The sequence below is a fragment of the Macaca fascicularis genome, chromosome 11 (genome assembly GCF_037993035.2).
Source record: "Macaca fascicularis isolate 582-1 chromosome 11, T2T-MFA8v1.1".
NCBI lineage: Eukaryota > Metazoa > Chordata > Mammalia > Primates > Cercopithecidae > Macaca > Macaca fascicularis.
This window is the reverse complement of record NC_088385.1, coordinates 107,041,950-107,055,681: the sequence shown is the minus strand read 5'-3', so window position 1 is coordinate 107,055,681 and position 13,732 is coordinate 107,041,950. Positions and strand designations below refer to the sequence as shown.

The 13,732-nt window shown below is 40.0% G+C and overlaps 1 pseudogene; it reads left to right on the top strand.

Moving 5' to 3' along the window:
* The first annotated feature begins 3,712 nt into the window (after nucleotides 1-3,712).
* LOC102138863 (small ribosomal subunit protein eS4, X isoform-like) lies at nucleotides 3,713-7,280 on the top strand (annotated as a pseudogene).
* Nucleotides 7,281-13,732: the final 6,452 nt, after the last annotated feature.

Sequence of the window (13,732 nt, the reverse complement as noted above, 5' to 3'; positions counted from 1 at the left end):
TACCATTGCTTTTTGTCTTTTAGTCATGAAATCCTTGCCCATGCCTATGTCCTGAATGGTATTGCCTAACTTTTCTTCTAGGGTTTTTGTAGTTTTAGGTCTAACATTTAAGTCTTTAATCCATCTTGAATTAAGTTTTACATAAGGGGTAAGGAAGGGATCCAGTTTCAGCTTTCTACCTATGGCTAGCCAATTTTCCCAGCACCATTTATTAAATAGGGAATCCTTTTCCCATTTCTTGTTTTTGTCAGGTTTGTCGAAGATCAGATGGTTGTAGATGTGTGGTATTATTTCTGAGGGCTTTGTTCTGTTTCATTGGTCTATATCTCTGTTTTGGTATCAGTACCATACTGTTTTGGTTACTGTAGCCTTGTAGTATAGTTTGAAGTCAGGTAGGATGATGCCTCCAGCTTTGTTCTTTTGGCTTAGTATTGTCTTGGCAATGCAGGCTCTTTTTCAGCTCCATATGAACTTTAAAGTAGTTTTTTCCAATTCTGTGAAGAAAGTCGTTAGTAACTTGATGGGGATGGCATTGAATCTATAAATTATCTTGTGCAGTATGGCCATACTTTTTTTTTCACGATATTGATTTTTCCTATCCATGACCATGGAATGTTCTTCCATTTGTTTGTGTCCTCTTTTATTTTGTTGAGCAGTGGTTTATAGTTCTCCTTGAAGAGGTCCTTCACATCTATTATAAGTTGGATTCCTAGGTATTTTATTCTCTTTGAAGCAATCGTGAATGGGAGTTCACTCGTGATTTGGCTCTCTCTTTGTCTGTTAATGGTATATAGGAATGCTTATGATTTTTGCACATTGATGATTTTGTATCCTGAGACTTTGCTGAAGTTGCTTATCAGCTTAAGGAGATTTTGGGCTGAGACAATGGGGTTTTCTAAATATACAATCATGTCATCTGCAAACAGGGACAATTTGACTTCCTCTTTTCCTAATTGAATACCCTTTATTTCTTTCTCTTGCCTGATTGGCCTAACCAGAACTTCCAACACTATCTTGAATAGGAGTGGTGAGAGAGGGCATCCCTGTCTTATGCCAGTTTTCAAAGGGGATGCTTACAGTTTTTGCCCATTCAGTATGATATTGGCTGTGGGTTTATCATAAATAGCTCTTATTATTTTGAGATACATCCCATCAGTACCTAGTTTATTGAGAGTTTTTAGCATGAAGGACTGGTGAATATTGTTGAAGGCCTTTTCTGCATCTATTGAGATAATCATGTGGTTTTTGTCTTTGGTTCTGTTTATATGCTGGATTACGTTTATTGATTTGCATATGTTGAACCAGCCTTGCATCCCAGGTATGAAGCCAACTTGATTGTGGTGGATAAGCTTTTTGATGTGCTACTGGATTTGGTTTGCCAGTATTTTATTGAAGATTTTTGCATTGATGTTCATCAGGGATATTGGTCTAAAATTCTCTTTGTTTTGTTGTGTCTCTGCCAGGCTTTGGTATCAGGGTGATGCTGGCCTCATAAAATGAGTTAGGGAGGATTCCCTCTTTTTCTATTGATTGGAATAGTTTCAGAAGGAATGGTACCAGCTCCTCCTTGGACCTCTGGTAGAATTCAGCTGTGAATCCATCTGGTCCTGGACTTTTTTTGGTTGGTAGGCTATTAATTGTTGCCTGAATTTCAGAGCCTGTTATTGGTCTATTCAGGGATTCAACTTCTTCCTGGTTTAGTATTGGGAGACTGTAAGTGTCCAGGAAATTATCCATTTCTTCTAGATTTTCCAGTTTATTTGCGTAGAGGGGTTTATAGTATTCTCTGATGGTAGTTTGTGTTTCTGTGGGATTGGTGGTGATATCCCCTTTATCATTTTTTATTGCATCTATTTGATTCTTCTCTCTTCTTTATTAGTCTTGCTAGTAGTCTATCAATTTTGTTGATCTTTTCAAAAAACCAGCTCCTGGATTCATTGATTTTTTGAAAGGTTTTTTCGTGTCTCTATCTCCTTCAGATCTGCTTTGATTTTAGTTATTTCTTGCCTTCTGCTAGCTGTTGAATGTGTTTGCTCTTGCTTCTCTAGTTCTTTTAATTGCGATGTTAGGGTATCAATTTTGGATCTTTCCTGCTTCTCTTGTGGGCATTTAGTGCTATAAATTTCCCTCTACAAACTGCTTTAAATGTGTCCCAGAGATTCTGGTATGTTGTATCTTTGTTCTCATTGGTTTCAAAGAACATCTTTATTTCTGCCTTCATTTCGTTATGTACCCAGTAGTCATTCAGGAGCAGGTTGTTCAGTTTCCATGTAGTTGTGCGGTTTTGAGTGAGTTTCTTAGTCCTGAGTTCTAGTTTGATTGCACTGTGGTCTGAGAGGCAGTTTGTTATCATTTCTGTTCTTTTACATTTGTTGAAGAGTGCTTTACTTCCAACTATGTGGTCAATTTTGGAATAAGTGCGATGTGGTGCTGAGAAGAATGTATATTCTGTTGATTTGGGGTGGAGAGTTCTGTAGATGTCTATTAGGTCAGCTTGGTGCAGAGTTGAGTTCAATTCCTGGATATCCTTGTTAACTTTCTGTCTCGTTGATCTGTCTAATGTTGACAGAGGGGTGTTAAAGTCTCCCATTATTATTGTGTGGATGTCTAAGTCTCTTTGTAGGTCTCTGAGGACTTGCTTTATGAATCTGGGTGCTCCTGTATTGGGTGCATATATATTTAGGATAGTTAGCTCTTCTTGTTTAATTGATCTCTTTACCATTATGTAATGGCCTTCTTTGTCTCTTTTGATCTTTGTTGGTTTAAAGTCTGTTTTATCAGAGACTAGGATTGCAACCCCTACTTTTTTTTGTTTTCCATTTGCTTGGTAGTTCTTCCTCCATCCCTTTATTTTGAGCTTATGTGTGTCTCTGCACGTGAGATGGGTCTCCTGCATACAGCACACTGATGGGTCTTGATTCTTTATCCAATTTGCCAGTCTGTGTCTTTTAATTGGAGCATTTAGCCCATTTACATTTAAGGTTAATATTGTTATGTGTGAATTTGATCCTGTCATTATGATGTTAGCTGGTTATTTTGCTCATTAGTTGATGCGGTTTCTTCCTAGCCTCGATGGTCTTTACAATTTGGCATGTTTTTGCAATGGCTGGTACCAGTTGTTTCCTTCCATGTTTAGTGTTTCCTTCAGGAGCTCTTGTAAGGCAAGCCTGGTGGTGACAAAATCTCTCAGCATTTGCTTGTGTGTAAAGGATTTTATTTCTCCTTCACTTATGAAGCTTAGTTTGGTTGGATATGAAATTCTGGGTTGAAAATTCTTTTATTTAAGAATGTTGAATATTGGCCCCCACTCTCTTCTGGCTTGTAGAATTTCTGCTGAGAGATCTGCTGTTAGTCTGATTGGTTTCCCGTTGTGGGTAACCCGACCTTTCTCTCTGGCTGCCCTTAACATTTTTTCCTTCATTTCAACTTTGGTGAATCTGACAATTATGTGTCTTGGAGTTGCTCTTCTTGAGGAGTATCTTTGTGGCATTCTCTATATTTCCTGAACTTGAATGTTGGCCTGCCTTGCTAGCTTGAGGAAGTTCTCCTGAATAATATCCTGAAGAGTGTTTTCCAACTCAGTTCCATTCTCCCCATCACTTTCAGGTACACCAATCAGACATAGATTTGGTCTTTTCACATAATCCCATATTTCTTGGAGGCTTTGTTCATTTCTTTTTACTCTTTCTTCTCTGGACTTCTCTTCTCACTTCATTTCATTCATTTGATCTTCAGTCACTGATACCCTTTCTTCACTTGATTGAATCAGCTACTGAAGCTTGTGAATGCATCACGTAGTTCTCATGCTGTGGTTTTCAGCTCCATCAGGTCATTTAAGGTCTTCTCTATGCTGTTTATTCTAGTTAGCCATTTGTCTAATCTTTTTCCAAGGTTTTTAGCTTCTTTGTGATGGGTTCAAACATCCTCCTTTAGCTCAGAGAAGTTTATTACTACCGATAGTCTGAAGCCTTCTTATCTCAACTTGTCAAAGTCATTCTCCATCCCGCTTTGTTCCATTGGTGGTGAGGAGCTGCATTCCTTTGGAGGAGAAGAGGCACTCTGGTTTTTAGAATTTTCAGCTTTTCTGCTCTGGTTTCTCCCCATCTTTGTGGTTTTATCTACCTTTGATCTTTGATGATGGTGATGTACAGAAGGGGTTTGGTGTGGTGTCCTTTCTGTTCATTAGTTTTCCTTCTAACAGTCAGGACCCTCAGTTGCAGGTCTGTTGGAGTTTGCTGGACGACCACTCCAGACCCTGTTTGCCTGGGTATCACCAGTGGAGGTTGTAGAACAGCAAATATTGCAGAACAGTACATGTTAGTGCCTGATCCTTCCTCTGGAAGCTTCATCTCAGAGGGGCACCTGGCTGTATGAGGTGTCAGTCAGCCCCTACTGGGAGGTGTCTCCCAGTTAGGCTACTCGGGGGTCAGAGACCCACTTGAGGAGGCAGTCTGTCCATTCTCAGATCTCAAACTCCGTTCTGGGAGAACCACTACGCTCTTCAAATCTGTCAGACAGGAACGTTTAAATGTACAGAAGTTGCTGCTTGCTTTTGTTCTGCTATGCCCTGCCCCGAGAGGTGGAGTCTACAGAGGCAGGCAGGCCTCCTTGAGCTGCGGTGGCCTCCACCCAATTCAAGCTTCAGGCTGCTTTGTTTACCTACTCAAGCCTCAGCAATGGCGGACGCCCCTCCCCTAGCCTCACTGCTGCCTTGCAGTTCAATCTCAGACTGCTGTGCTAGCAATGAGTGAGTCTCCATGGGCATGGGACCCTCTGAGCGAGGCACGAGATATAATCTCCTGGTGTGCTATTTGCTAAGGCCATTGGAAAAGCACAGTATTAGGGTGGGAGTGTCCCGATTTTCCAGGTACCGCCTGTCACAGCTTCCCTTGGCTAGGAAAGGGAATTCCCCAACCCCTTGCCCTTCCCGGATGAGGCGATGCCCCACCCTGCTTCAGCTGACACTCTGTGGGCTGCACCCGCTGTCTGACAAGCCCCAGTGAGATGAACCCGTTACCTCAGTTGGAAATGCAGAAATCACCCGTCTTCTGCGTCGCTCATGCTGGGAGCTGTAGACTGGAGCTGTTCCTATTTGGCCATCTTGGAATGAGGTTTTATTTTTTATCCAAGATAAAGGCGAGATAATTCAGGATATTTGCAAGGAAATGGATTTTATCATTTGGTCATATAATACATTTATCATAATTTTATAATTTGACTATGTGTAATTTAACCTGATGTGTTAGTTCCTAGGGCTTCTGTAGCAAAGTACCATAAACTGGGTAGCTTAAAACAAGAGAAATGGCTTGCCTCAGTATTCTGGATGCTAGAAGTCTGAAATCAAGATGTTGGCTGGGCTATACTCTCTCTGAAGTTTCTAGCAGAAGATCTTTCCTTAACACCTTCAGGTTCTGGTAGCCCCAGGCCTTCCATAGTTTGTGGTAACCCAATTCTGATCTCTACCTCTGTCTTCACATGGCTGTCTCTCTCTCTCTCTCTCTCTGTATATGTGTGTGTGTGTGTGTGTGTGCACTCATGCAGGTGTGTCTGTCTGTCTGTCTATCTGGGTCCAGACTTCCCTTTCATAGGGACATGAGTCGTACTGGATTGGGGTCCAACCTAATGACCTCATCTTAACTTAGACTAACTCAAATTAGAGTTATTGGTGCCCTTCTCCCATCTCCTTTCCCCGGCTGCAACCTGTTAATCTTTTGGTCCTTACCTTTTTAGTAAGTGGTACTACCATCCACACAGCCAAAAGCTTGGCTCCTTTTGATTCTACCGTTTCCCTCAACTCATCCTCATACATCTGCAATCCTTCATCTTGTCATATTGCATATCTCTACATGTATTTCCATTTGATCAATATCTCTTCATTTTCACACTCCTGCCCAGTATGAACAACATAATTTCTCACCTTCAGTAGCTTCCTAACTTCACCCTTGCCTTGCTCCCATCTGTCTTTTTAAAGAGAAACCAAATTTCTACCCACACTGGAAGATGGAGGTCCTCTTTCCTTGCTTAACACAGCCATGACTTATGGTCCCAAGAAGCATCTGAAGTGGGTAGCAGCTCCAAAGCATTGGATGCTGGATAAATTGACCAGTGTATTTGCTCCTCGTCCATCCACTGTTCTCACAAGTTGAGAGAGTGTCTTTCCCTCATCATTTTCCTAAGGAACAGACTTAAGTATGCCCTGACAGGAGATGAAGTAAAGAGGATTTGCATTCAGCAGTTCATTAAGATCAATGGAAAGGTCCGAACTGATATAACCTACCCTGCTGGATTCATGGATGTTATCAGCATTGACAAGACGGGAGAGAATTTCCATCTGATCTATGACACCAAGGGTCGCTTTGCCGTACATCATATTACACCTAAGAGGCCAAGTACAAGTTGTGAAAAGTGAGAAAAATCTTTGTGGGCACAAAAGGATCCCTCATCTTGTGACTCATGATGCTCACACCATCCACTACCCTGATCCCCTCATCAAGGTGAATGATATCATTCAGATTGATTTGGAGACTGGCAAGATTACTGACTTCATCAAGTTTGACGCTGGTAACCTGTGTGTGGTGACTGGAAGTGCTAATCTGGGAAGAATTGGTGTGATCACCACAGAGAGAAGACCCCTGGATCTTTTGACGTGGTTCACATGAAAGATGCCAATGGCAGCAGGTTTGCCGCTTATCTTTCCAACATTTTTGTTATTGGCAAGGGCAACAAACCATGAATTTCTCTTTCCCAAGGAAAGGGTATCCGCCTCACCATTGCTGAAGAGAGAGACAAAAGACTGGCGGCCAAACACAGCAGTGGGTGAAATGGTCCCTGGGTGACATGTTAGATCTTTGCATGTAATTTAAAATAATGTGGCATGATTAAAAAAAAAAAAAAAAAAAGAAACCAGTATGATCTTCCTAAAATAGAATGAGATATGTGACTACTATACTTAAAACACTAGCAATGTTCAGTATGCTTAAAATAAAATTCCAAATTCCTAACATGGCACACAGGCTGAGTGTGATCTGACACCTTCCTAATCTGTGTTATGCTTATTTCCGCTCCAGCCTTAAGGAAATGCTCACATCATTCCTTCTGTCTGGCATGCTCTTCTCTCAACTCTTTACCTGTCTAAATACTTTTTAGTTTTCAGATCCTAGCTTAAATGTCATTTAAGTATTTAGTTTTTAATGTAATTTGCAGGTATACTTCTTAAAAACAATTAAAACAATCAGATTTAACTTTGTGCTATTGGATTCGTTGATCACTATCAGTTTTTCATAACATGACTTCTTTTTGAGTTGTCTTATTCTTCTCTCAGTTATCTATAATATTTTCAAGAAAAATTTTGAAGAAAGATATATGGGTGGTATATTTTCTAAGTGTGTTTATTTCTGAGGATGTGTCCTCAATAAAAAAATGATAGTTTTGCTGGATTTTTAAATTTACAAGTTACAATATGTTCTTCTTCTCATAGAAGTACTGTTGATTGCCTACCCAGCAGCCATTTCTCCTTTTTTCTTATTAAGAAAACTCTGATTTTGTTTGGGCAGTCCACACTTCTCTACCCAGACATGTGCTTTAAATCAATGGCTTTCCCTTTAATAGTGACTGGCTTTGGAATGGGCATGTGACACAACTCTAGCCAGTGAGATCTTCTTTCTTATTCTGCTCGATATTTTCATGTCTGCCTCTAATGCCTGGAACTGTAGGACCAACTCATGAACAAGGGGATGAGTAACTCAGAATAAGCTGATCTCCTGAGCCTGGCAAAGCAGAAAAATGGAAGAAACCTAGGTCTTTGAGCCACTAAATTAACCAATCTCAGAGCCAAATTAGAAATTCTTTTGTGAAATAGTAAATCTGCCTTATTGTTTATACTAGTTATATTGGGTTTTCTATTTCTTAGGGCTAAGAATCTTTTGATGCACAACTTTTGTATGTTTTATGTTTTATATTTTTAAAATATGTTTTGTTGCTTCTTTAGTAATATACGAGACCAACATGATTCTTGCCTCCTTACATGTAGTCTGTTTTTGTTGACTAATTGCTAGCAATATTTTAAAAACCAAGTTTTCTTCAATTATTTCTATAATTCTTTCTTCTTTTGCCGATCTTTCTTCTGCTGATATTGCTTTAAATTTAAACACTACTAAATAAATTATCAGGGCTGCCTAATAATCTCTCTATATTCACTCTTGCAGTCTTCAACTGCTTCATGTTTTCTCCTCTTGCTGGAAACCTCCAACAGTCTTTCTCCCCTCATCTCATTCAAGCTGATGACTTTGCTTATTACTTCACCGCTGATACAGTTTGGAAGTGTATCCCTGTCCAAATGTCATGCTGAAATGTAGTCCCCAAAATAGGAGGCAGGTCCTGGTGGGAGGTGATTAGAGTATGGAGATGGTTTTCTCATTAATGGTTTAGCACCATTCACTTGGTGCTGTCCTTGCATTAGTGTATGCGTTCTTGTGAGATCTGATTGTTTAAAAGTATGTGGCACACCACCTCACCCCTTGCTCCTGCTTTCACCATATGGTATGCCTGCTTCCTGTTCACCTTCTGTCTTGATTGTAAGCTTCCTGAAGTCTCCTTAGAAGCAGACATTACTATGCTTCCTGTACAGCCTGCAGAACCAGGAACCAATTAAACATCTTTTCTTTATAAATTACCTAATCTCGGTATTTCTTTTTTTTTCTTTGCTTTTTTTTTTTTTTTTTTTTTTGAGAGGGAGTCTCGCTCTGTCACCCAGGCTGGAGTGCAGTGGCGCAATCTCGGCTCACTGCAAGCTACGTCTCCCGGGTTGACATCATTCTCCTGCCTCAGCCTCCCGAGTAGCTGGGACTACAGGCACCCGCCACTGCACCTGGCTAATTTTTTATATTTTTAATAGAGGCGGGGTTTCACCGTGTTTGCCAGGATGGTCTCGATCTCCTGACCTTGTGATCCGCCCGCCTCGGCCTCCCAAAGTGCTGGGATTACAGGCGTGAGCCACCGCGCCCGGCCGGGTATTTCTTTATAGCAATGCAAGAATGGCCTAATGCAACTGTGAAGATGAAAGTAAACAAAAGAGAATTTCTACATCTTCCTATTCTGTGTTGGACGTGAAGATGTGTCCGCTCAGCTCTCCCTTCAATAAAAGGCTAGTTGTCCATTTGCAAGGAGTGTGCTTAGCGGCTAGCTTCCAGCAATTAATCCCTTCAGGGTTCCCTTCTGCTTTCAAACTGATGCCATAGGCTTCTCTCGTGGTCTTCAGCCAACGACTGAGCGAGGCAATGTGCAAGGGTCTGTTCATTTCCATCCAAGGTGGGACTCCTCTAACAGGCAACCTTGACTTTGGAGCTGGGCTGGCAGAGACTGTGAGGACAGCATCATAGAAGTCTACATTGTTGTCTGATGGCTCCAGCTGACTCATGTCTTTTCCATTTACAGGAGTCACTCCCCAATAAACATTTTAGGCTCACCCCTCTGTCTTAGTGTTTGCCTTCTGGGAAACCTAACCTGCAACACCTCCTAAATCGATTGGTCTGACAGTATGGGAGCCTATATACACTGCCTTGCATGGGCAAGTTGTGTAGGCTACATCTCACACCAGATATTCCACTTGTGATGCCTCTAAACCATTCAAGAATATTTCTCCTATTGTTTCCTCTCTTCTACATCATCAATTTTTCTCTTTCTGTGGAATTATTTTTCCTAGCATACAACGTATTATAACATTTGTCATCCTAACAAAAAAAAATTTCCTTGAACTTACATTCCCCTTCAGCTTCAGCAACATTTTCCTACTCCTCTCTATGCAAGAACTCTTCAAAGTACTGTTTTTCTCTCTTTTATCCTTTCTCATTATATCTTAAACTAACTCCAATTAGGCTGTTGTCAATTAGGGACAAAATATGCTCTTGTCCAATCCCCACTTTGCTTCAGTTCTCAGTCCCCATCTTATCTGACTACTCAGCACCATTCGATGCAGTCAATCATTTCCTCCTTTTCAAACATTTACTTCATTTAGCTTTCAGGATCTACTTTATCCCACGTCTCTTTCCCCTCACCTCACTGGCTGTACTTCCTCCTCCTCTCTCTCTCTTTTTTTTTTTTTTTTCAGACAGAGTACTGCTCTGTCGCCCAGGCTGAGGTGTAGTGGTACAATCTTAGCTTACTGCAACCTCTACCTCCAGGGTTCAAGCGATTCTTTTGCCTCAGCCTCCCGAGCAGCTGATACTACAGGCGCTGGCACCATGCCTGGCTAATGTTTGTATTTTTAGTAGAGACGGGGTTTCGCCATGTTGGCCAGGCTGGTCTCAAACTCCTGACCTCAGATGATCTGCCTGCCTCGGCCTCCCAAAGTGCTGCTTCCTCATTTTCTGTTAATGAATAAATTCCTGGTTGTTCCAGGACTCAGTCCTTGGACTTACCTCCTCTGTCCATATTGTCTTCCATGGTGATCTCTTCCGATGTGATGGATTTAAATACCACAGATGCATTGACTATTCCCAAATTTCCAGGCCTGACTTCTTCCCTGGACTCTAAATTCATATATTTAACCTCCACTTGGGTATTTTCTAGTTTATACTTTGTGTCACCAGTACTGCCATATACAGAGAAGGAGCTATCAATTTTGACAACTTGAGATGAGTCCATTTCATCTAGATTTTCTTTTTTTTTTTTTCTTTTTCTTTTTTTAAATATATTTTGAGACAGAGTCTTGCTCTGTCCAGGCTAGAGTGCAGTGGCATGATCTCGGTTCACTGTAACCTCTGCCTCCCAGGTTCAAGTGATTCTCCTTCCTCAGCCTCCCGAGTAACTGGGATTACAGGTGCCCGCCACCATGGCCAGCTAATTTTTGTATTTTCAGTAGGCATGGGGATTTCACTATGTGGGTCAGGCTGGTTTTGAACTCCCGACCTCAAGTGATCTGCCCACCTTCCCCTCCCAAAGTACTGGGATTTCAGGTGTGAGCCACCATACTTAGCCAAGATTTTCTTTTATTTTTCTTGTTTCCTTTTTTTTGAGACAGGGTCTCTCACTCTGCCACCCATGCTGGAGTGCAGTGGCGCGATCTCCCGTGTTCAACCAATTCTCCTACCTCAGCCTCCCTAGTAGCTGGGACTATAGGCACGCACCACCACGCTTGGCTAATGTTTTTGTTTTGGTTTTGTATTTTTAGTAGTGATGGGATTTAACATGTTGACCAGGGTGGTCTGGAACTCCTGGGCTCAAGTGATCTGCCTGCCTCAGCCTCCCAAAGTGCAGGGATTACAGGCATAAGCCACCACACCCAGGTCAAGATCTTCTATTTTTAAGTGTAGAATTATGCATGATATTTAAAACATAATTTTGTGTAGTTTTCTCTGTTTTTGATTTCATTTTCTTTCTTTGTTATAGAATTTGCCAGAGACAGGTTTGAGGTTGGTTTTTTTTTTTTTTTTTTTTTTTCTAAAAGATATTTACTGGATCCTTACAATAATTCAGCATTTTGTTAGCCATTTTCAGGTATATAATTTAAGTAATTTAGTTTGATGAAGAAACAATTTTATCTTCTACTGATGACTTGAAAAGATGTTGATAAACTATATGCTTCATCTGTTCTATAATTTTGCCAGCTTTCAATATCATGCTTATTAGCATTTAGTTTCTGGAATTCATTTTTTATGTTTTGAAAATGGAAACATCTGTGCATCTTCAGTCTTCTGGCAACTCTTGTGTTCTCTATTTCTCAAAATTACTGATTATAGTTCTATGGCGTATTAGTTCGTTTTCTGTTGCTTATAACAGAATACATGAAACTGGGTAATTTATAAAGAAAAAGAATATAGTTCTTATGGTTATGGAGGCTAAGTTCAAGGTCAAGGGGATGCATCTGGTGAGACCTTCTTGTTGGTGGGGACTCTGCAGGGTCCTGAGATGGTGCAGGGAATCACATGGTGAGGGGCTGTGTGTGCAAGCTCAGGTCTGTCTTCTTGTTCATATAAAGCCACCAGTTTCTCTCCCATGGTAACCCATTAATCCATTAATCCATGAATGGAATAATCCGTTCATTAGGGTAGAGCCCTCATGATCCAATCACCTGTTATAGGGCCCACTTCTCAATACTATCAGGTGGGGATTCCATGTGAGTTTTGGAGGGGACTTTCAAACCATGCATATAGTTACATCATAGTATTATGTTTTATACCCAAGAATGTAATTCACTGGTGGCTGAAAGACCTGAAGCAGTTTAAAGAAACTAGGTGTGTTCTTGCTATGCTTTCATTGTCTCATAATAATGTTTATATACCTCTTAAATTTGCAAATTATTCTTCTTGATGAATACAGTCAATGCAGCAGTTATTAGCAGTGGTTTGTTTCTTTAAACAATAGGACTTTCTTTTCTAGTTTTTTCTAGATTCAGTAAAATATCCAAAATGATTTAATTACCATTTTGTTTTAAACTGTGTGGTAAGAATACATTTTAAAGAACCAGTAATTGTCCTTGTTTGCCTATTATCATATTTAAATTTTGATAAATTGTAAGCTTCAGTGGACAGCATTGAACATATATATTTTTCTCTAAATATTACCCTCTTCCAAAGGATTAAAAATGAAAGGATTCATAAAGGTAGACATATAGATGAATGGAACAGAATTGAGACTCCAGAAATAAATTCTTCACACTTATGTGGTCAGTTGATTTTTGGTAAAGGGGCCAGATAATCAAATGGGAAAAGAACAATCTTTTCCAGAAATAGTGTTGGAATAACTGGATATCCACATGGAAAGGAAATAAACTTTGAATCTTTCTTCACATTATACACCAAAATTAATTCAAAATGGATCATTGTCCTAAATGTAAGGGTAAAAACATGTGTATATTCCAGAAAATGCATAGGAGAAAAACCTTTGTGACTTTGGGATAAGTCACAAAAAACATAAGCCATACATGAGATAATTAATAAATGAACTTCAGAAAAATTAAAATCGTTTGCTTGTTTAAATCACTGAGAAAATGAAAAGGCAAGCTCCAGCCTGGGAGAAAATATGGGCAAAATATTTATCTGACAAAGCACTTGTATCCAGATCTAATTAAGAACTTCTATAACTCAGCAATAATATAAACAGCTCATTTTTTTTAAAACAGGCAAAAGATTTGTATAGGCACTTAACAAAAAGACGCTCAACCTCATTGGTCATTAGGGGAATGCAAATTAAAACCACAATGAGATACTACTACACATCTTCTAGACTACCTTAAGAGGACTGAAATGCCAAGTGTTGGTGAAGCTATGGTATAACTGGACCTCTCATACATAGCTGGTAGAAATGCAAAGTGATGTACTGGTAAACAGTTTGCCAGCGTCTTAAACACAAAAACATGTATCTACCACGTGACCCAGCAATTACACACTCTTACATGCTTACTTCAGAGAAATGAAAATAAAATGTCCACCCAAAGCATTGTACACAAATGTTCTTAGCAGCATTATTTATAATAACCAAACAATAGAAACAACTCAAATAGCCATCAACTGGTGAATGTATAAACAAAATGTGGCATGTAACGTTCAGTAGAATACAGGTCAGCAAATAAAGCAGAAACTACTGATATTCAGAACAATGTGAATGAATATCAAAAACATCACGATAAGTAAAATAAATCAGACACAAAAGACATATAAAATATGAATCTGAATTCTGGAAAAGGCAAAAGTATAACAACAGAGAGGAGGTAAGTGCTTGCCTTGCAGCTGGGAGT